At 44.2% G+C, this 23,168-nt stretch overlaps 1 protein-coding gene and 1 pseudogene across 1 annotated transcript in view; one reads left to right on the top strand and one right to left on the bottom strand.

The window, feature by feature from the left end:
• Nucleotides 1-23,168, bottom strand: part of sema6bb (sema domain, transmembrane domain (TM), and cytoplasmic domain, (semaphorin) 6Bb) — a 588,988-nt gene that overhangs the window by 192,292 nt on the left and 373,528 nt on the right. The gene's annotated exons all lie outside the window — the stretch shown is intronic.
• Nucleotides 5,372-5,684, top strand: LOC145358650 (large ribosomal subunit protein eL42-like; annotated as a pseudogene).

The following is a 23,168-nucleotide window of genomic DNA, read 5'->3' as shown; positions in this document are numbered from 1 at the left end:
GGGGTTCCAGAGATAGGGCGGGGGAGAGAACCTGGGTAAGATTTTCTGTCAGAGAATCAGTGCAGACCTGATGGGCTGAATGGCCTCTTCTGCACAGTAGGGAGTCTATTATTCTATTTTATTTTACTGACTAGGAGCTGCAAAGTAGGATTAGTTTCGGCAACTCTTTTTCAACAGGTACAGGCACGATGGGCTGAATGGCCTCCTGTTACATTGACAATTTTCTAAGCTTCTATGTATGCTTGGTGAGAAAGGACAGGGTTAAAATCCTCTGCTACTTGTTCATCTATTAATGCTCCCATCACAGACCCATACTAGTACCTGTGGAACCAGACCTCCTGCTCTCTGTGACATTGGGATGGAGATCAGAATATTGGAGGAGGAAGAGAAAGGCAGGATTTGCTTAGACACCTTATTAATTTGAGCAGAAACATCTTATTTTCTGGATCAGATCTATGTAGCATTGCAATACAGCAAACAATCTGCACAAAGCATGGGGTGACAGTTAATAATTACAGATACTGGATATACCACAGCTGAAAAGATAAATGACAGATTTTATGGTGTTGCATAGTTTAACATCAGAATGTGCAAACTAAACATTTTCTGTTTCTCAAGGTTAGTCATGAGGATTTGATATGCAGAATACATTGTAAATTATTTCATGCAATTATAAATCACAAAGGGACTCAGCGGGACACAGATTTGGAAGCTCTTCAGCTCATATTTGAGTTATTCATTTAAAATTTTCTCTCTCCATCAGCCACAAGTACACTAGCTTGCCAGTTCGAGTGCAAAGCTGGACATCTCAAATGAAAACACAAAATGCAAAGCAGGGAATCGGGATCCGCAAGAGGGAAGTTAACATGTCAGATGCTTCAGAAACTGGTGTTAAAAGCAAGCCAGCCTCCCGTCCATTGACTCTGTCTACACTTCCTGCTGTCTCGGCAAAGCAGTCAGCATAATTAAAGACCCCATGCATCCTGGATATACATTCTTCCGCCTTTTTCCGTCGGGAAAAAGATATAAAAGTCTGAGGTTGTATACCAATCAAAAACAGCTTCTTCCCTACTGTTGTCAGACTTTTGAATGGACCTGCCTCGCACAAAGTAGCTCTTTCTCTATGCCCTAGCTATGGCTGTAACACTACATTCTGCACCCGCCCGTTACCTTATCTATGCTTTGTCTGTATAGTGCGCAAGAAACATTACTTCTTAATGTATACGAATACATGTGGAAATAAATTATCAAATCAAATTAAGAAATACAATAACATCTGTTCTGATCTAAGGTCCCAAACAAAACATGCATTTGTCTTTCTCCCCATCCCCTCTTGCCCCCTCAACCCCCCAACCCTTCCGCCTGAGATGTGGTGATTTTTAAAAATCAGTACAATTACAGTGCTGTGTCAGGGTCAATGTACAGGCAGTCCTCAACTTGACAACATTAGAGTTATGTCAAACACTACTTAAACGATTTTATACATTTACACCTGTTTTTGGCTTCACAACACAGGTTTTAACTTTACGTCGCCACGCCAGCAAAATGTTCCTTTATGTTCCACTTGTCACAACGTCAAGGAAAGCAAAATGCTGCTCAAATATAGATCTCACAAACTTGAACGTGACAAAACCCCCCCCCCCCGTTTAAAACTACCTGACTCAGCGGAAACTGGTGCGTCGGACGCCTGTTTCGCAGAATGTTTGAGTTTACTCATTGTAAACTGGTTTTCTCTCCAAAATTACAAAGCATCAAATAAGGGATGATTCTAAACCTCTGTTCTTGGTGTCAGGGTCACAAGTTGATGGAAAGGGACCATTACTTTCCAGTGAAAATAGGCTTCAGGAGACAATCCCCAGATTCATGATGTTGTTCCAACGGGAAAATCAATTCCAACTTAGACATTTTGACTTACAATTTGGTTTCCAGGAACCAATTGTGTTGCAATTCCGAGGATTGTCTGTAGAGAGCTTTTACTTCATACTGATGCACATTGCGGGGGGTGGTGGAGATTATGGTCTGGTCCATGGCATTTTGAGAACAGAGCCCTGTATAAGGTTTCACCCTCACACTGGTGCATTTTTAGCAGTGTGAAGATTTAGCTTGACAGGGCATTCAACCATGTCTGCCCCATTTTCTGCATCTCTGCCCTTCCCCTCCCTCCCAGAACTGTGATAGGATTTTCCCTGTCATTTTTCAATCCGCCAGCATCCATGTTCAAAGTATCATCCTCTGCCGTCTCTGCGAACTGCAGAAAGATGCTGCCACGTAACAAATCTTCTCTCACCCCTGCATCAGCATTCCACAGGGACACCCTGGTCTATTCCTCCATCCCTCCAAACCCAATATCCCTTTCCCACGGCACCTTCTCATGCAATCCCAGGAAGTGCAACACCTGCCTCTTTACCTCCTTGCTCTGCACCATCTAAGGCCCCAAATGGTCCTTTTAGGTGAAGCAAACATTCACTTGCACCTCCTTCAATGTTGGTCTACTCTGTTCATTGCTGCCAATGTGGTCTCCTCTATATTAGGGAAATTAAAAGCAGATTGGGTAAACTGCAAGCAAGATCCCCAGTCTTCCTGTAGCTTGCCATTTCAACTCAGCATCTTGCCAACATGTCCATCCTTGGCCTGTTGCAATGTTCCAGCAAAGCCCAACACAAAGTGGAGGGAACAGCACCTCATCACTTTACAGTCCTCTGGACTCAATATTGAGTTCAACAATTTCAGGTCATGAACTTTCTGCTCCACCTTGATCCCTTTCTTAAATCCAAATATTCTTTGGCCCAACACAACTCCCACTTCCCCAGGGCCATCTGTCACTCGTTCTTCCATTTTGCTATCACTGAGCACGGACCTCTGTTCTGCTAATATTGCATTCTGCTATCTCACCTTTACATCATTATCAGCACCTTCTACAGCCCTCACACGGCCATTAACACTTCCTCTGTCTTGAGTTCTAAACGTTGTTTTACAATGTCCCCAGCTCACATCTTCTACTTTGCTCCACCCCTGTCCCACTCCCTCATGAACAGTCGAAAATCCATCACATTTCTCCCTCTCTTCAATTCTGAAGAAGAGTCTTATGGACTCAAAATGTCAACTGCGTGGGCAGTATTTTATGACCACTCTCGCCCCGAAACTGGAAAATCCCGCCTGAGATCAACATTCCTTTCCGTGGTCTGCCCCTCGCCCACTACAATTCTGATAGTGGCAGAACGGGAGAATTCACCCCTTTTACTGTCTCCAAGGATGCTGCCAGACCTGTTGAGTTTTTCCGAACTTCCTGTTTTTATTTCCGGTTTCAACTTCCCCAGTACTTTGCTTTTATTATAAAAATTTAGCTTAATGTTAGCACAGAACTGACTGCGTTCCTTCTTCCAGATTAACAATTCCTGTTGAACACCTCTGCTTTGTTTGACCCAAGAGTGCCAAGTAGCCAGCATCATAACTCTTACTTCTAGTTTTAAAAAACGTAAATGGCTTTAACAAGCATTGCTGCCACCGTAATCATAGAATCCCTATTGTGTAGAAGGAGGCCATTCAGCCCATCGTGTGTGTACCAACTCTCTGAAGGAGAATCTTATCCAGGCCCGGCCCAACCCCCCCTCCCCCCTATAACCCTGTGAATTTACTAAGGTTAATGCCCCTAACCTACACGTCTTGGGACATCAAGGGGCAATTAAGCATGGTCAATCCACCTAATTTGCACAGCTTTACCAAAATGATAGGGAGTGGGATAGCTTGATCTTGGTTTCAGACAAAGCTCGGCACAACACCGAGGGCCGAAGGGCCTGTGCTGTGCTGCATTGTTCTATGTTCTAGCTTTGGAGTGTGGGAGAAAATCGCCCCACCCGGAGAAAACCCACGGAGTAAACACGGGGAGAATGTCCACACAGACAGTCACCCAAGGCTGGAATCGAACACAGCTCCTTGGCACTGTGAGGCAGCAGTGCTAACCTCCGTGATACCATGCCGTCCTGACATATTGCATACAACGCTGGTCACTGCCACTGTGCCGGCTCAGTTTCTGTAAATCTGTACAATACAACAGATGGGATATTGGCTCTACTTTGTGAGCAATTCTTTTGTCCTCCTTTACATCATTAAAGGGTGTGCTACAAATAGCTTTCCTTCCCAGCATCTAAGCAAAATTTGTCTTCCCACCCCCACAGACAGTCAGTGCTGGCAATAGAAGTCAATCTCAGCCTCTAATTGAAGGTTTCTTTACAAATTCATCACAGTCTGGAACAGGTTTGCTGCTGACATTTTACCCTCCAGAGTCAAACGCTGAAAGTATTGTTATCTTGTTAACAGAAATGTACAGCATGCCCCTTAACTTCAGAACAACTCCTTCCTGCACAAACATGAATGTTCCCCTTGCCCACAGCAGTCAGCTAGCAGTCTCTCGGAGCGACACCGCCAATTCTGCGCTGTGATGGCCGCGGGGATCACATAGAATTATACAGATCAGCAATAGGCCATTCAGCCCAGCATTTATGTGTCACATGATACTCCATCATCACTTTCCATCTGACTCCAACAAAGGAGAAAGAAGTTTGCATTTATATAGCGCCTTTCACGACCCTGCCGGTTATCTCAGCTAATGAAGGATTGCTAGTGTAGTTGTTGTTGTAATGTCAGAAACAGGATAAGGATGCAGCGAACTCCCAAAAACAGCGATGTGACAATGGGCAGATAAGCTGTTTGTTGTCACGTTGTTTGAGGAATAGATATTGGCTGCGGGGATAAGCCGCCTGGCTTCTCTTTGAAATACCACCTTCAGATCTTTTACCCGCTTGGGTAGATGGGATGGGCCTTGGTTTAATGCCTCATATGAAAGATGGCACCTTTCAGGATGCAGCGTAACTTATGTGTTCCACTGCAGTGTCAGCCTCGAGTGGGGCTCGAGCCAGATCCTTGTGATTCGGAGGTGAGGGTGCAGCCAACTGAGCCCAAACTAACAGTGTAATCTTTCGTTCTTTTCTCCCTCTAGCCTTCCCTTCAATGCATCTCTATTACTTCTCTTAACTACTCAGGCAGTATGGTGGCACAATGGTTAGCACTTTTACCTCACAGTGCCAGAGACCCGGGTTGAATTCAGGCTTGGGTCACTGTCTGTGTGGGCTTTGCACGTCTGCGTGAGCTTCTTCCGGCTGCTCCGGTTTCCTCCCGCACTTCAAAGAGGTTATGTTGATTGGCCATGCTAAATTGCCCCTTACTGTCCCAAGATACCTAGGTTAGTGGAGGATTAGTTGGGTACTTATGTCGGGTTACAGGAATAGGGCTCTGGGTAAGATGCTCTGTTGGACAGTCAGTGCAGACTCGATGGGCCAAATGTTCTCTCTCGCTTAGTGTCCAGTCCGGGAAGATGGTCAAAGCACCAAAGACCCGGAGGACATACTGCAAAAAATGTTGTAGACACCAGCCTTACGAGGTTACCCAGTACACGAAGGGGAAGGATTCCTTATACGCACAGGGTAAGAGACGTTATGACAGAAAGCAGAGCTGTACAGACAAAGCCTATACTTTGGCAAAAGGCTAAGACCACAAAGAAGATTGTGCTGAGACGGGAGTGTTTGGATTCCAACTATCGGTCAAAGAGAATGCTGGCCATCAAGAAATGCAAGCATTTTAAACTGGGAAGAAATAAGAAGAGGAAGGGCCAAGTCATCCAGTTCTAAGCTGCATTCCTTATGTTTTTTGGAACACTGAATCACAATAAAATTTATCAAAAGTTTTAAAAAAAGGCCTCCTTCTGCACTGTAGGGATTCTATGATTTTTTTGTGGTAGGGATTCCGCATTCTAATCACTTTCTTGGGTAAAGTTTTTCTTGAATTCACTATTGGATTCATCAGTGACTTTGTAGCTTTTGGTGGAAAAATCTTCTCTACATCTACTTGATGAAGTCCTTTCATAACCTTAAACCGGGTAACACCTCAGGTTTCTTTCCCTGAGATAATAGAGACCCAGTCTGCTCAACCTTCACTGAGGTGCACAGTCTACCGATTAGAGGCTTCAGCTGGATTTTTCTGGCTGTTCATGCCCGCCGGATGTTCTGGTCCCTCTGATGGTGCACCCATGCCATGGGCTTCCTGGTGTCTTGGGATGGCATCAATGGGAATTCCCATTGACAGCGATGGAACCAGAAGATCCTGCCACCAGCAAATGGCACGCTGCCTCCCACTGCAAGAAAGGTGCCATGGGGAAGGCCAGAAAATCCACTCCCATGTCTCAATTTGCGCCCTTATAGCCAGCAGACATTTCCCACACAAATTTGGATTTGAAGCTATGTTTCAGTAGATAAATGATTGTGTCAAAACTATAGCATTCACAGCAGTTCTCTAGTGTGGTGAGAATCAATGGCCTGAGAATAAACCATGCAGGGAAATGCAGATGTATCCTGCCACAGCCCCCTCAGTAAATTTGACCAAAATCGCAATAGACTTAAAGCATTCCCAGAGTAAATGCTTTTGAGGAATTCTTGCTCAGTGTTTCCTATAGTGAACTGAGGCTCAGCACACCTTCCAAGGGGCCTTATCTCACAAAACATCATCTTGCCCCAAATTTGGAACTGGTTCGACAGTCTCGCTCAAAGAGGCCAGAGCAAGCCCGGTGTGAGAAGTGGGAACGTATTAAACTGAAGCGCGTTTGTAGAGGGAGGTTTTCTCTTCATCTGGTTATTGCTCTGATTGATGTGGCAGAGTTTGATAATGGCATTGGGACGTATTTCACAGCATTGACTCTGCTGATCACTGCTATGTCTGCCCCAATGTATTAAAGGTGCACAAAGGATCATGAGGGGGGCTGGGTAACTTGAGTGGGAACTTCTAATTTGAGGTGTGCACTGATTCACAGTCAGGTCTAAGATTGCCCAGCAGGGTCCCCACACTGGGAGAAGCTAACAGCCCAGGGGTCACCTGACCCAAACTCTTAAAGGGGCAGTCCAAAACCCAAACCCCAACATATGACTAATGTCTCTTAGGGAAGGAAATTTGCCATCCTTACCAGGTCTGGCCTACATGTCACTCCAAAGCCACAGCAATGTGGTTGACTCTCATCTAAAGTGGCCTAGCAAACCTCTCACTTCAAGAGCAACTAGGGATGGCCAATAAATGCTGGCCAGCCAGTGATGCCCACATTCCACAAGCGAATTAAAAAAAAACTATTGCACTCAGCATATAGTAACTATTTTTGAACGATAAAATTTGCATGGTGAATGAGACCAATGATTGGCCCTGAGATGGGCGACTTTGTCTAAAATGTAAGAAATTGCAGCAAAATGAGTTCCAATAACATTTCTTTCCTTTTGAAAGGTTACTAGAAATCCATTAGTTGCCAGCTGAGTTTTGCTACATGTATAATATTGTAAGATATACAGTAAGTGGTGCCTCATTTGGATCAGGATGACTAACCTTGTAAAGGGTAAAATTTGTCATAAATATTAACTATTTTTTCTGTAAAACTGTTGTTAAATAATGAGAAAAGGTGTTTTAAAGTATATAACCTTATACATACAACATTCAAATCTGCAAGCTTATTTGACACATTGCAACCTTTGCATTATTGTACATAAACCACATAGCACAGTCCAGGCTGTCACTGTTCCGTCCTAAACATCCTATCCTGCATATTAACCTTGGAATATCACAATCAATACTGCATTACCCTGGACATACTGGTCCAGACTGCATTATCTTGCACAAAACACAACCCAGACTGTGTTGTGCTGCACAAAACACAACCTCAGTAAATTTGACTGAAATCACAATCGATTTAAAGCATTTCCAGAGTAAATGCTTTTGAGGAATTCTTGCTCAGTGTTTCCTGCAGTGAACTGAGGTTCAGCACACCTTCCAATGGGCCTTATCTCACAAAACATCATCTTGCCCCAAATTTGGAACTGGTTCGACAGTCTCGCTCAAGGAGGCCGATGTAAGAAGTGGGAACGTATTAAACTGAAGCGAGTTTGTAGAGGGAGGTTTTCTCTACATCTGACTATTGCTCTCACTGATGTGGCAGAGTTTAATGATGGCAGTGGGAAATATTTCACAGCATTGACTCTGCTGATCACTGCCGTGTCTGCCCCAATGTATTAAAGGTGCATGAAGGATCACGAGGTGGATTTGGTAACGTGAACAGTGGGAGCTCTTTATTTGAGGTGTGCACTGATTCACAGTCAGGTCTAAGATTGCCCAGCAGGGTCCCCACACTGGGAGAAGTTAATTGCCCAGGGGTCACCTGACCTACACTCTTAAAGGTCCAAAACCCAAACTCCAACATACTATATATACAATATGACTAATGTCCCTTAAAGGAAGGAAATTTGCCATCCTTACCAGGTCTGGCCTACATGTGACTCCAAAGCCACAGCAATGTGGTTGACTCTCATCTGCCCTCTAAAATGGCCTAGCAAACCTCTCACTTCAAGACCAACTAGGGATGGGCAATAAATGCTGGCCAGCCAGCTATGCCCACATTCCAAAAGCAAAAAAAAAACTATTGCACTCAGCATATAATAACTACTTTTGAACGATAAAATTTGCATGGTGAATGAGACCGATGATTGGCTCTGAGATGGGCGACTTTGTCTAAAATGAAAAAAATTGCAGCAAAAGGAGTTCCAATAACATTTCTTTCCTTTTGAAAGGTTACTAGAAATCCATTAGTTGCCAGGTGAGTTTTGCTACGTCTATAATATTGTAAGGTATACAGTAAGTGGTGCCTCATTTGAATCGGGGTGACTAACCTTGTAAAGGGTAAAATTTGTCATAAATATCAACTTTTTTCTGTAAAACTGTTGTTAAATAATGAGAAAAGATGTTTACAATTATATAACCTCATACATACAACATTCAAATCTGGAAGCTTATTTGACACATTTCAACCTTTGCATTATTGTACATAAACCACATAGCACAGTCCAGGCTGTCACTGTTCTGTCATAAACACAGTAAGAAATCTGACAACACCAGGTTTAAGTCCAACCAATTTATTTGATGGCAAACTCACAACTCGGAAACGGTGTTCCTTCATCAGGTGTGTGGAAGGTTCTGACATTCTGTAAGCTGTGTGTGTCTTTATATGCCTTTCTCAGATCAGAGCCTTGCACACACCTGGTGAAGGAACACCGTTTCTGAAAGCTTGTGGGATTACTATCAAATAAACTGGTTGGACTTTAACCTGGTGTTGTCAGATTTCTTACTGTGTTTACCCCAGTCCAACGCCAGCACCTCTACATCTGTCCTAAACATCCCAGCCTGTGTATTAGCCTCGGAGTATCATAACCAATACTGCATTACCCTGCACATACTGTTCCAAACTGTGTTACCCTGCACAAAACACAGCCCTGACTGTGTTATCTTGCACAAAACACAGCCCAGACTGTGTTGTGCTGCACAAAACACAACACAAATTACATTATCCTGCACAAAATACAGCTCAGACTGCGTTATCCTGAACAAAATAGAGCACAGCTTGCATTATCATGCACAAAACACAGTCCAGACTATGTTATCCTGCACAAAATACAGCCCAGACTGTTATCCTACACAAAATACAGCCCAGATTGTGTTATCCTGCATAAAACATAGTCCAGATTGTGTTATCCCACACAAAACACAGCACAGACTGCGTAATCCTGCATAAAACAGAGCCCAGACTCTGCTAACCTACAACCAACCATGCATTATTCTGAATGTAACATTGTTCAGACTGCTTTATCAAAACAACAAAGAACAAAGAACAACCCAGCACGGGAAACAGGCCCTTCGGCCCAACGAGCCCGCGCCGCCGCATCCTCCTACACCTACCCTGCCCTGTGTGTATGTGAGTGGAACCCCTAATGTAGCCAGATTCAGGGGAGAATACTGTCAATTTGGTACACCAATCAGCCTAAGAGCACATCTTTGGGGTGTGGGAGGAAACTGGAGCGCCCAAAGGAAACCCATGCAACCACAGGGAGAATGCGCAAACTCCCACAGACACAGGCCCAAATCCTTCAAAATAATTTTGCATCGAACCCAAGTATGTAGTCAGGAAATTGGTACATGCCGTACCTGTGTATTGGAAATAAGTGGGTGCATGAACCCACTTTAGGTTGATAGGTTCCACGCTCAATTTACCAAAGTGCACGGTAGGTAAATTTGCAATGGGTGATATTTAGCAGCCCAGGAGCCCATCTAAAGCAGCTGTTGGAATATCTGTTTTAGCATACAGACCTCAAAATTAGTTTTAAAAAGTGGCAGAACTTGCTCTGCAGAAGCTCAGACTTGCTTCTCTCGTGCTCCAGTGGCCTAAAAGGACCAGTAGAGGCCGCTTCTCTGTAAGGAAATCTTTCTCTCTTACTGTGGGACCAAGACATGGGGGATCTCTCTCTGGTCTCCACCATTCAGTGGATTTCTATCAGTCAATGTTTGCTCTCCTCCCCACAAAAACCATCTACCATTTACCTACCCCTCCTCACAGGACCTACCTGACATCTCGCGCCATCCAGAGCTCACACCCACCCGTGCCTCCCACTTCCTCCCCCCACAGTCTCCCGAAAGTTCAGACCTAGCCAATTGTTCTCTCTTCCTGACTGGCTTCATGACAATAAGGGCCAGTTTTGGGCAAATGTCAGGTTGCCCTCTTCAGATGTTTTTTTCCAAAAATATACTTCATTCATAAAATTTCTTAAAGGTATATTACCTGACAGTTCAAAGTTGACATTACAGTCGATGCAAATCAAATCAGTTTCTCCGAGTGCTGTACTGTATTCACTGCATTTACAACCGCAGTTAATATTTACAAAATTCATCACAAACGTACAGCCTGAGGGGTTTTACCCAGTTTCATAGAATCCTACAGTGCAGAAGGAGGCCAGTCGGCCCATTGATGCTGTACCAATCACAATCCCACTCAGGCCCTAGCCCCAAAATCCCATGCATTTACCCTAGCTTGTCCCCCTGACACTAAGGGGCAATTTAGCATGGCCAATCTGCCTATCCGCACATCTTTGGAATACGGGAGGAAACTGGAGCACCTGGACAAAACCCATGCAGACACAGGGGGAACGTGCAAACTTCACATAGCCACCTGTGGCTGGAATTGAACCTGGGTCCCTGCCACTGTGAGGCAGTAGTGCTAACCACTGTGCCACCGTGCCATCCAAAAGTTTCCAGCCACTCACTGCATTATGGTTGAAAGGTTTTAGACAGTGACCTTTCCCCATTGTGCCATTGCCATGGCTGCCCCAAGCTTTACTCGATCCATAAGCACATAGTCCATCACCTTGGAATGTGCTAGTCTGCAACACTCGATTGTGCCCTACTCATTGCACTGGAAGATCAATAGACTTCAGGCAGACCAAGGAGTGTCTCTTACCAAGTTGATGATCCTCCATCTCTCAGTGCACATCGCTGGGGACAACCCATACAGCACAGAATCGTGCGTCATGAAGCTGCTTGAGATGAACCTCAAAATCAGTGCTTTCCAGAGCTTCTTTACAAAGACACATTCCAGATGGAGATGCAAGACAGACTCTTCTTCACTGCAGCCACCTTGAGGGCAATGTGTGGGTGAGATCCAGAGTGTGTTGGAAAGATCTGACAGGGAAGGCCTTTCTCACCATCAGCCTGACCTTCAATCCACCTTCTCCACACCTCTTCCCCACTTTACAAAGCATTACTTGTTTTTAGTGTCACAAGTAGGCTTACATTAACATTACAATGAGGTCACTGTGAAAATCCCCTACGTCACCGTACTCTGGTGCCTGTTTGGGTACACTGAAGGAGAATTTGCCATGGCCAATGCACCTAATCAGCACGTCTCTCAGACAGTGGGAAAAAACCGGAGCGCACAGAGGAAACCCATGTAGACACGGATAAGAATATTCTCCTTCTCTTCAGTTCTGAAGAAGAATCTTACAGATTTGAACCATTAACTCTGTTTCTCTCTACAGTGGGACGGTGACACTGTGGTTAGCACTGCTGCCTCACCATGCCAGGATCCTGGGCTCGATTCCTGGCTTGGGTCACTGTCTGTGTTGAATCTGCAAGTTCTCCCTGTGTCTGTGTGGGTTTCCTCTGAGTGTTCCAGTTTCCTCCCACAGTCCAAAGGTGTGTTGGTTAGGTGTATTGGCCGTCTAAATTCTCCCTCAGTATATCCGAACAGGCGCCGGAGTGTGGCGACTAGGGGATTTTCACAGTAAGCTCGTTGCAGTGTTCATGTAAACTTACTTGTGACACTAATAAATAAAACTTAAACTCCCTACACCTGCCACCAGAGCTGCTGAGTTTATCCAGCGTTTTCTGTTTCTATTTCAGATTTCCAGCAGCCGCAGTATTTGCTTTTATCTTGGCCCTTGTTTGTCAGCGCTGGCGATGAGGCATTCTGCCAAATGACTTTGTCAGTCATGTTCAGGGTATCATCCGAAAGGATCGACCACGTCCTTCTCCTGCAGGTCCTCAAGGTTCTTACACATGATGGCCACTGTCTATCGGACTTGTGGCCGAATGTATTTCTTTGCTTTGATGCCCCTGCCACTCAGTTTGCACTCACTGTCAAGCATGAAGCTTTCTTCCTCCCCGCCATACCGATAAGACCTTCCTCGCGGTGCTGAGACCTTGAGCTTTGTCGCTGTCGAGAAAATGATGCTGTCGCTTTTATTTTGTTCCTTTCACCTGAACGACAACATTTGGAAGTTTGAAGTGAGATGGTTAGTCAGGTGGAAATTTTTCATCTAGACTGGAATTGGCTCGTGTGGCACAGTGGAGCATTTACGGACAGTATGAGTGAAATCAGCAATTAGATATGTTTCTGGAGTGAGAAGAGAATGAAAGGTACGGTGAGAATATTATACTTGGGGCTTGCAATCTATCAGAAAGGGACAGCAGCGTTGAGCCCAATGGTTTTTTTCTAAGGTTCATGAAAGTGCAGCACACTCAGTTGAGAAAAAAAAGCTAAAACATCCATGTCACAGCAATTGTTTACATTGAGAACCTTCCGTGTGAGGCAAAACACCCAACGTGGAGGACATTGTCGAAGTAGAAAGGAGAAGCAGAGATGACTAAATAAATCGGTACTTAGCAAAAGAGAAAATGCTGGAAAATCTCAGCAGATCTGGCAGCATCTGTAAGGAGAGAAAAGAGATGACATTTTGAGTCTAGATAACCCTTCGTCAAAGCTCTGACAAAGGTTATCTGTACTCAAAACATCAGCTCTTTTCTCTCCTTACAGATGCTGCCAGATCTGCTGAGATTTTCCAGCATTTTCTCCTTTGGTTTCAGATTCTAGCATCGCTGTAATTTGCTCAAATCAGTAGATAGCTCTTAATGATTCTGGGCTAGATTTTCCAGCTCTTCCCACTGGCGGGATCTTCCCACAGGCAAACCACACCCCCCCCCCCCACCCTCGGCGGCAGAATGAGTGAGACATGCAAAACATCATAGGTGTCGGCAGGACTGGAAGATCTCGCCAGCAGACAATGCTGAGTCCTCTCTGCCACCGGAAAACAAGCTGTGGGGTGAGGCTGGAAAATCCTGCCACTGTGTTTAGATTTCAATTGAGCGGGGGCTCTTGGATCTTGATATTTACCAGGATGTGGGTTTGACCTGGGGCATGCGGAAGTTCAGGTTTGTTGAACATTGCCAGATATTTGCTCCAGGGTGTGTTTTTGCTGTGGATTCCCTGGCCAACAGCCAGGCTGGTTTATAGATTGCCTGTATAACCACGATAATGTCTCATTCGAAAAGCAGACAGCCAGTAGGGAAGCAGGGAGACTTCATCGCTGGGGATTCAGGATTGGGAAGGGTGACGGCGGGGCAGAAGGCTCAATAATTGTGGAGCTGGAAACGGGTAAGCTCGCTGGGCCAGGGGTAAAATGCTTCTGTTTTTCCTGGCCCACAAACAGCACTGTCGAGACAATGACCTCCTGGGCACGATCCTTCTGTCCTCCTTTTGACTTCTGATTTCTAAGGCCCAGCAATCCTGATTGAAAAGGGTTAAAAATAAAATAGCAGTAAAATGGAGGCCCATGGCAGCTTAGGCATCTGCTTCTGGCCTCCCTTTGTGAATAGTAGGTGGGTTGAGGTTGGGTTCGAAATTTGAAAACTTTTAGCTTCTCGTCCAGCTGTGACCCCTCTTCATTTCACAATGATGTAGATGCATGGATGAAAATTGGAATTTTAGAATCCCGACGGTGCAAAAAGCAGCCATTTGGCCCATCCTGCCTGTACCGATAGCAATCCCACCCAGGCCCTATCCGATGTACTTACCCCACTAATCCCATTTGACTCTTAAGGGCCAATTTAGCCAATCAACCAAATCCACAGATCTTTGGACTGTGGGAGAAAACCGGAGCACCCAGAGGAAACCCACACAGACACCGGGAGAAGGTGCAAATTGCACACAGACAGGGTTCCTAGCGCTCTGAAGTAGTAGTGCTAACAACTGTGCCACAGTGCCGCCCTAGTAGGAAACCTATTGAGAATATTCAACTCTGCCAAGGAAGTCCATACTAACCTCATTACTATAACAAATATTGTTGCATGTAGATAGGGGGACAATAACATAGTAATATATATTCAGCACAATGGACTGATGCAGTTGTTCCATCAGTTCAAAGATAACCTTGAGTATCTGCATTCCTATGACATGTGCACTGGCTAATCCATAAGAAATCTAATTCTGCGTCGCTAACATGATAGCTAAAATGATTTTTAATTGATTTTTCATAGACTCTGGCTTCTTGATCCAGCAAGCTAAGTAGTTGTTATCCAGGTGCCCATGGTAAGTATTCAGAATTTACTATCCAGGCAGTTGTTATTTTAGCTTCCGGTCTGATCAGCCAGTGTCAAGTCTTTGAGTTTGGGTTTAGTGAGAGTTCAAATGCTGGCAATTTCTTTTTGAAAATGCCTCATTTTAAAAGGGGAGAATGGGGGCACTGAGCTGCACAACTTGATTAAGGAACATAAATTGTTCAACCCAAAGCTGGGAGCTCAATGCGTCATCCTGTTAATTACGGAGCTCTGTCAATTATGCGACAATTTCCATTATCTGCCAGGGTGAATTTCTCTATTGTTGCAGTTAATTGGAGTCTCGCTGTCATCTTTATAGCAAGCATCTCATACAATTCACACATTTATGCTTTCTCAGAGTGTTCTTTCAAATCATTGTTTTCGTAAGACCTCTGTGTACAGCCCAGAAATGGTGTAGAACTACTTGGAAACGCAGCACAGAAACAGACCATTTGGCCCACCTTATAATGCTCCACACAATCTTCCTCTCCAACCTTCTCAAGCCAACATTTCGAGATAAAGGATTGTTAGGTGAAGGGTTACCCTGTCCCAAAATGTTGGCTCTATTCTCTCTCCACAGATGCTGTCAGACTTGCTGAGATTTTTCCAGCGTAGAATCATAGAGTCATAGAGGTTTACAGCATGGAAACAAGCCATTCAGCCCAACTTGTCCATGCCACCCTTTTTCTCTAACCACTAAGCTAGTTCCAATTGCCCGCGTTTGGCTCATATCCCTCTATACTCATCTTAATGCTTTCTAAAAGACAAATTTGTACCCATCTCTACTGCTACCTCTGGTAACTTGTTCCAGACACTCACCACCCTCTTGTGTGAAAAAATTGCCCCTCTGGACCCTTTTATATCTCTCCCGTCTCACCTTAAATCTATGCCTTCTAGTTTTAGACTCTTCTATCTTTGGGCAAAGATGTTGACTATCTAGCTGGTCTAAGACCCTTATTATTTTAAAGACTTCTATAACATCACCCCTAAGCCTCATACGGTCCAGGGAAAAACGTCCCAGTCCATCCAGCCTCTCCTTATAACTCAAACCATCAAGTCCCAGTAGCACGCTAGTAAATCTTTTCTGCACCCTTTCTTGTTTAATAATATCCTTCCTATAATAGGGTGACCAGAACTGTACACAGTATTCCAAGTGTGGCCTTATCAATGTATTGTACAACTTCAACAAGACGTCCCAACTCCTGTATTCAATGTTCTGACAGCATGGAAACAGGCCTTTCAGCCCAATTTGTCCATGCTATCCTTTTTTTCTAAAAAAAGTTCCAATTGCCAGTGTTTGGCCCATATCCCTCTATATCCATCTTACCCATGTAACTGTCTAAATGCTTTCTAAAAGAGAAAATTGTACCCACCTCTACTACTACCTCTGGCAACTTGTTCCAGACACTCACCACCCTGTTGTGTGAAAAAATTGCCCCTCTGGACCCTTTCATATCTCTCCCCTCTCACCTTAAACCTATGCCTTCTAGTTTTAGACTCTTCTACCTTTGGGCAAAGATGTTGACTACCTAGCTGATCTATGCTCCTCATTATTTTAAAGACTTCTATAAGATCACCCTAAGCCTCATATGCTCCAGTGAAAAAAGTCCCAATCTATCCAGCCTCTCCTTATAACTCAAACCATCAAGTCCCAGTAGCACCCTAGTAAGTCTTTTCTGCACTCTTTCTAGTTTAATAATATTCTTTCTATAACAGGGCGACCAGAACTGTACACAGTATTCCAAGCGTGGCCTTATCAATGTATTGTATGACTTCAACAAGATGTCCCAACTCCTTTACTCAATGTTCTGACCAATGAATCGAAGCTTGCTGAATGCCTTCTTCACCACCCTGTCCACCTGTGACTCCACTTTCAAGAAGCTTTGAACCTGTACCCCTAGATCTGTTTGTTCTATAACTCTTCCATACGCCTTGCCATTAACTGAGTAAGTCCTGCCCTAATTCAATCGACCAAAATGCATCACCTCGCATTTATCTAAATTAAACTCCATCTGCCATTTGTCAGCCCACTGGCCCGATTGATCAAGGTCCCAAAGTTCTGTTTTTGTTTCAGATTCCAGCATCTGCAATATTTTACTCTTATCCCTGTCATTCCCACTTCACTCCATCGACATAATCTTCTGATCTTTTCTTCCCCGTTCATTACATCAGCTAGACATTGATCCTTGCGGAGGCTGCTTTTCAAGTAACCAAATTAGAAGAAGAATAATGAGGAGGAGTGCATACAACACTGTTCAAAAGTCCAGCTTAGATCTTTGACCTAATCCAGTGTGAAGACTAATGATGGTGGAAAGGGATGCTGACCAATTGAACTCTGCAGGATGGGAGCAAACAATGCTGAGGTAGCGATAAACATTCTCCACGGGACAAACACTATTGGAGCAGCAAAACTATGATACCAATATGCCCAGGAATACAGAGAACTGAAAAATTCAGTCATCCCAATCCCAATGATTATACACAATTGATTACACACTGGTTAGCACTGCGAGAACCAAACAATTCTGGTTGTAGACAAATCATTTTACATCGTTGCATTTTTTTGAGGTCAGTCTACGTTTTGTATGGTGATAATACATTGTTTATTTATTAGTGTTACAAATAGGCTTACATTAACACTGCAATGAAGTTACTGAGAAAATCTCCTAGTTGACACACTCCGGCGCCTGTTTGGGTACGCTGAGGGAGAATCTAGCATGGACTATGCACCTAACCGGCCCGTCTTTCAGACTGTGGGAGGAAACCAGAGCACCCGGAGGAAACCCACACAGACTCCCCACAGACAGTAACCCAAGCCGGGGAATCGAACCCGGGTCCCTGGCACTATGAAGCAGCAGTGCTAATCACAGTGCTGCCATGACAATCTAATGGTAACAACTGGTAAAAGGTAAAGCCACCACAGTCGGGATAACCGTTGGCTACTCTCCCTTTTGAAAAGGAGAGTTGATTGGTGGTGATTTAACCTGAAGATCTCCACACCTCAGGTGGGGAAGTGGGGGGGAGGGGGTGGGAGGGAGGGTCAAGGTTAAGAAGGCAGGGCCTTCGTGAATAACCTCAGCTGATGTGGATTTGAACCAATGATGTTGGCATCACTCTGCATCACAACCCAGCCGTCCAGCCAACTGAGCTATGATTGATACAAGGATGCAGACTCACAGGGATTACTCGTCCTCTAATAATGTTTCAAAATGATCTGTGCTTAGGCAGTGAGTACGAGCAGACTATTTAACATTAGAGATTATAATTGGATAATCCTGACTGTCTGGTAAGTACATACACATGTGCGCGGTCTGGTAGGAAACACCATGCAGTGATGTTGAAATGGAATCTTAATTGATTAACCCCTCTTTAATTGAGGGTACATGAAGATAATTACTGTCCCTAAACCACTGCCACTGTTGAAGTTGGATAAAGAAAGCATTTTTACAATGTGTTTCACAACCTCAGGATGTACCCAAAGGGCTTTTGAGGTAGAGTCACTGTTGTATTGTTGGAATGTGGCAGCTAATGTGTACACACCAATGCAACAATAAGAAAGGGACAAGATAATCATTCCTAAATGACAGTCACTAGGAGAACTCCCTTGCTTTTTATCATATAGAGCCATGGAATCCTTCACATTCTCATTACAGGGATGGCACTGCCTTTCTCATCTGAAAGATGGTGCCACTTTCATTGGCATGCCTTATTCATATTTTTAAAGATGGTCAGCGTCAGTATATAATTTTCTGGAACTGTCTTTTACTTTAAAATAGACGCGAACAATGTGGCTAAGGTAATGGTCGAAGGTCAAGTAGCTATTGTAATTTCTGTCTCAAGTGAGACTTTTTTTCCCTGGAGCATAGGAGGCTTAGGGCTGATCTTATAGAAGTCTATAAGATAATGAGGGGCATAAATCAGCTAGACCGTCAACACCTTTTCTCAAAGGTGGGGGAGTCTAAAACTAGAGGGTATAGGTTTAAGGTGAGAGATACAAAAAGGTCCAGAGGGGCAATTTTTTCACACACAGGGTTGGAGTGTCTAGAACAAGCTGCCAGAGGTAGTACTGGAGGCAGGTACAATTTTAAAAAAACATTTAGATAGTTACATGGGTAAGATGGGTATAGAGGGATATGGGCTAAATGCGGGTAATTGGAACTAGCCTAGTGGTAACAACTGGGCGGCATGGACAAGTTGGACCGAAGGGCCTGTTTCCATACTGTAAATCTCTCTAAGTCTTTGGAAAGTTCCTGATTAAATAGCCATGGATTAGGGCTTCCTCCTTTAATGGACATCCCCAGATGGAACCCCATCTGTGAACATAGAACATAGAACACTACAGCACAAACAGGCCCTTCGGCCCACAAGTTGCGCCGATCATATCCATACCTACTAGGCCACAGAACTATCAATAACTCCCAATCCCATTAAATCCCATGTACTCAGTGAAATTTACACCCATTATTGTTTGTGGTTTACCCAAAGTTCCATATCATTTCGCTTCCAGATGCCCCCAAGTTTGAGACTTTACAACAGCAAACCAAACAAGCCAGTTTATCATAGGCAAGTGTGAACAAATCCCCCATCCATTCTCCATTGTACAGCAATTACTTCTAGCTTTATTCTGAGTGGGCAACAGCAGTTGATCAGGTGGTCAAAACTGTCTTCAGCTCACAAGCCAAAGAACCAGAGAGAAATAGATCAGCCTACACTGAACACCAGCTGCAGAAACCTGAGCTTCAATAAAAGCAGGAAAAGCCAACTCTTTAAATCCGTGAGGCTGCCGCATCTTAAAAGCATCTTAGCCATTCCTGTTTAAAAGTCCACCAGATCAGAAACTTCTCATTAAGGAAACCTCAAACAACTAATGCCACGATCTGCTGAAAAAAACCATCTAGTCGAAGGAATCCTTCAATAACGCTTTCGGGAGAGGGTGTAGCATGGTGGTAATGTCACTGGGGTGGTAATACAGAGGTCCATGTGAATTCACTGGGGGACATGGGTTCAAATCCCAGGTGGGCATGTGGCAGAATTTAAATTTAATTAATTAATCAATCACTACTGTCCTTTAGAGAAGGAAATCTGCTACCCTTATCTGGTCTGGCCTTTATGTAACTCCAGACACAGAGCAATGTCGTTGATTCTTAACTGCCCTCTGAAATGGCCCAGTAAGACACTCAGTCCAAGGGTAGTTAGAGATGGTTAACAAATGCTGTCCTTGTCAGCGATCCCCAGATCCCATGAAAGAATAAAGGGGAAAAAAGAGGACTCCAGCTCTTGAAACTATCTGGACTACCCTTTGGAGTGAAGTGCCTTCTTCAACTCATCCACAATGACTGTTTTTCCTACAAGGGGCCAAATATCTGAACAGCAAGCTGTTCCACTCTTGCTAAATTGCATTATCCTCTTCATAGAGTCATAGAAACTTACAGCATGGAATCAGGCCCTTCAGCCCAACTTGTCCATGCCACCCTTTCTTTTAAACCCCTAAGCTAATCCCAATTGCCTGCATTTGGCCCATATCCCTCTATACCCCATCGTACCCAATGTAAATATCTAAATGCTTTTTAAAAGATAAAATTGTTCCCATCTCTACCACTGCCTCTGGCAGCTTGTTCCAGACACTCACCACCCTCGCGAAAAAATTGCCTCTCTGGACACTTTTGTATCTCTCCCCTCTCACCTTAAACCTATGCCCTCTAGTTTTAGACACTTGAGCGGTGTTTTTCTCAAACATGCATGGGTAAGCGAGTGATGTAACATTTCGACTTTTGGAGTGAAGTGCAGGGGTAGTGCGGTGGCACAGTGGTTAGTACTGCTGCCTCACAGTGCTAGAGACCCGGGTTCGATTCCTGACTTGGGCCACTGTCTGTGTGGAGTCTGTACATTCTCCCTGTGTCTGTGCGAGTTCTCTCCGCGTGCTCCGGTTTCTTCCCACAGTCCAAAAGACGTGCTGATTGGGTGCATTGACCATGCTAAATTCTCCCTCAATGTATCCGAACAGGCACTGGAGTATGGCGACTCGGAGATTTTCACAGTAACTTCATTGCGGTGTTAATGTAAGCCTACTTGTGACACTAATAACTAAATAATCCCCTTTACCTAAGCTCACAAAAGTTAACAGTGATTATTTAAAAACTGGCCACACACACTGAGATTGGAAAAAAGTTTTAAAAAGGTTCTAGAAAGTACATTGATTAGGGACAGTAAGGTAGAGAGATTCTTCCCGCTTAGAAAGGATAGCAGGACTCAAGGGCACAGCCTCAAGGTAAGAGGGGGGGCAGTTTAGATCGGAGTCGAGGAGGAACTTCTTGACTCAAAGGGTGGTGAATCTCTGGAATTCTCTGCCCGTTGAAGTGGTGGAGGCTACCTTGCTAAATATATTTAAGTCACAGGTAGATAGGTTTTTGATAGACAAGGGAATTAAGGGTTATGGGGAGAGAGCGGGAAAGTGGAACTGATCCACTTCAGATCAGCCATGATCTTATTGAATGGCGGGGCAGGCTTAAAGGGCTAGATGGCCTACTCCTGCTCCTATTTCTTATGTTCTCTCCTGTCCCTGTCTGTAGCGGCTCAGTAGGTATCAGTAGGTATGTGGTCAAATCTCACAGCAGAGCGTTGAAGCGGCAACCCTGTGACTCCAAAGCTAGGGTGCCACCAGCTGAAGCATGGTTGATGCAGACTTAATTCAGCACAGATCACAGAATGAACAAGAGACCTTCCAGTTCAGCTTGGTTCAATGCCAGTCCGGGGCAAAGCATTCATCCTTGAAGCTATTAGAGAACTGGAGCTGAGAACAGACGCGAAACAAGTGTGAAATGAACAAGAAGTTTCCAGCCTTTGAGTTCATCAGAAGGAAACTGACTTCAATGTGGAAATGTTGAAATGTGTTCATTTTGTTGGGTCATTTAACAGATTATTCTTGCAGATTACGTGGTGTGACTGTTTTTTTTAGGTGGAACTGAATTTCACTCCTCACATGAAGGCACTCAATATTGCCTCAAGGATGGAACTTTTGACAAAGCGTCTTAGAATTGGAACCATTAAAAAAATGAATATCGCAATGTCATTAATTTTTTAAAAAAGCAACAAAAGGAAATATGCAGCAAGAGCTATCACCTTCTGGAGAATCGGGGAGAAAGGTAAGTAGATTGAGGGATATAAATAAATTAATATCATTAAGTTAAAATAACCTTGTCAAGGGAAAAGTGGTTGATGTGAAATAATAGCACTGATTTAAATGGGTACAGTTTGAATCATTCAAGTGGAATTATAATGTAATAAAATAACTAATAGCAGAATGGCAAAGTTCACGTATTATTATTTTCATTTGCCAATAGTTTTTTTTATTAGTCACCCTTTTAATAATGTGTAATTTTGGTACACCATCTGGCAAGGTTAATTTACTCTGACTAACATGTCGGGGTAAGGTATCACAATTTGCCAATGGCTCGCATAATGCAAACACTACTCCAGACAAATTGGACATCAGAGTCCTCTGTAAATCTAAATAAATTCAAGTGTTTTGTGCAATTAACAGATTGGGCTCCAAACCCTCAAGCAGGCCCAAATCTACCTCAGCCCAATGCATGAGCTGTGGTCTAACTTGGAACTGAGGTAAATTTATGACAATTGTAGATTTCATTCCTGCATCCTACATAAGAACTAGGAGCAGGAGTAGACCATTTGGCCCCTCGAGCCTATTCTGCCATTCAGTAACATCCTGCACAGCCACACCGCCATATTTGCCCTAAACCCCCCCTCTGACCCTGGTTGCCTTAATTCACCATCGCTCCCGCATTCCTCTTATGTATTTCCCTTATCCTCAACACAACCACACCCCCCGCTCCATATTCTGCCTTAGCTACCCCTCATGATTTTTTCCTCATCCAATCCCTCAAATATCACCAGCTACTCTCCTCTGTCTTCTGCCCGTGACCATAATTCAACCATCTCTCATGCAGAGCGTATAATCTATTAATCTGATTACAGATAGTAATACTCCAACAAATATCAATCAAATATCAAAAATAACTTCGGACGGTATCTTATGCAAAGTTGGCAAAGTGTCAGTTCTGGTGAGAAAAGTGGTGTGGAACTCTCTAGCTGCAGTGGTCAGTTTTCTCTTTGGATTTTGGCCCTTTAACCGCAAAAAAGAGCACACGTGGTCTGGCGAGGTGGGGTCTCTTAGAGCCAGGAACCGGCTCCAGTGAGATGAGGGTGCCCAAATATGAATGTCCCCCCACGCCACCATGGAAATATCTGGGGCCTCCCACCCCAACAATTCCCTGGCATAGGTACCAGGGGCTGTGCTGGTAGGCATTACCAGAGGGCACTGCCTTGTCATGTCCCTCGCCCCCTGGGGGGGCTATACTGACCTTTATGAGCCC

This window comes from Carcharhinus amblyrhynchos, chromosome 26, assembly GCF_965287045.1.
Source record: "Carcharhinus amblyrhynchos chromosome 26, sCarAmb.v2.hapA, whole genome shotgun sequence".
NCBI lineage: Eukaryota > Metazoa > Chordata > Chondrichthyes > Carcharhiniformes > Carcharhinidae > Carcharhinus > Carcharhinus amblyrhynchos.
Note: the sequence above shows the minus strand (reverse complement) of the source record. Positions and strands in the feature narration are given on the sequence as shown.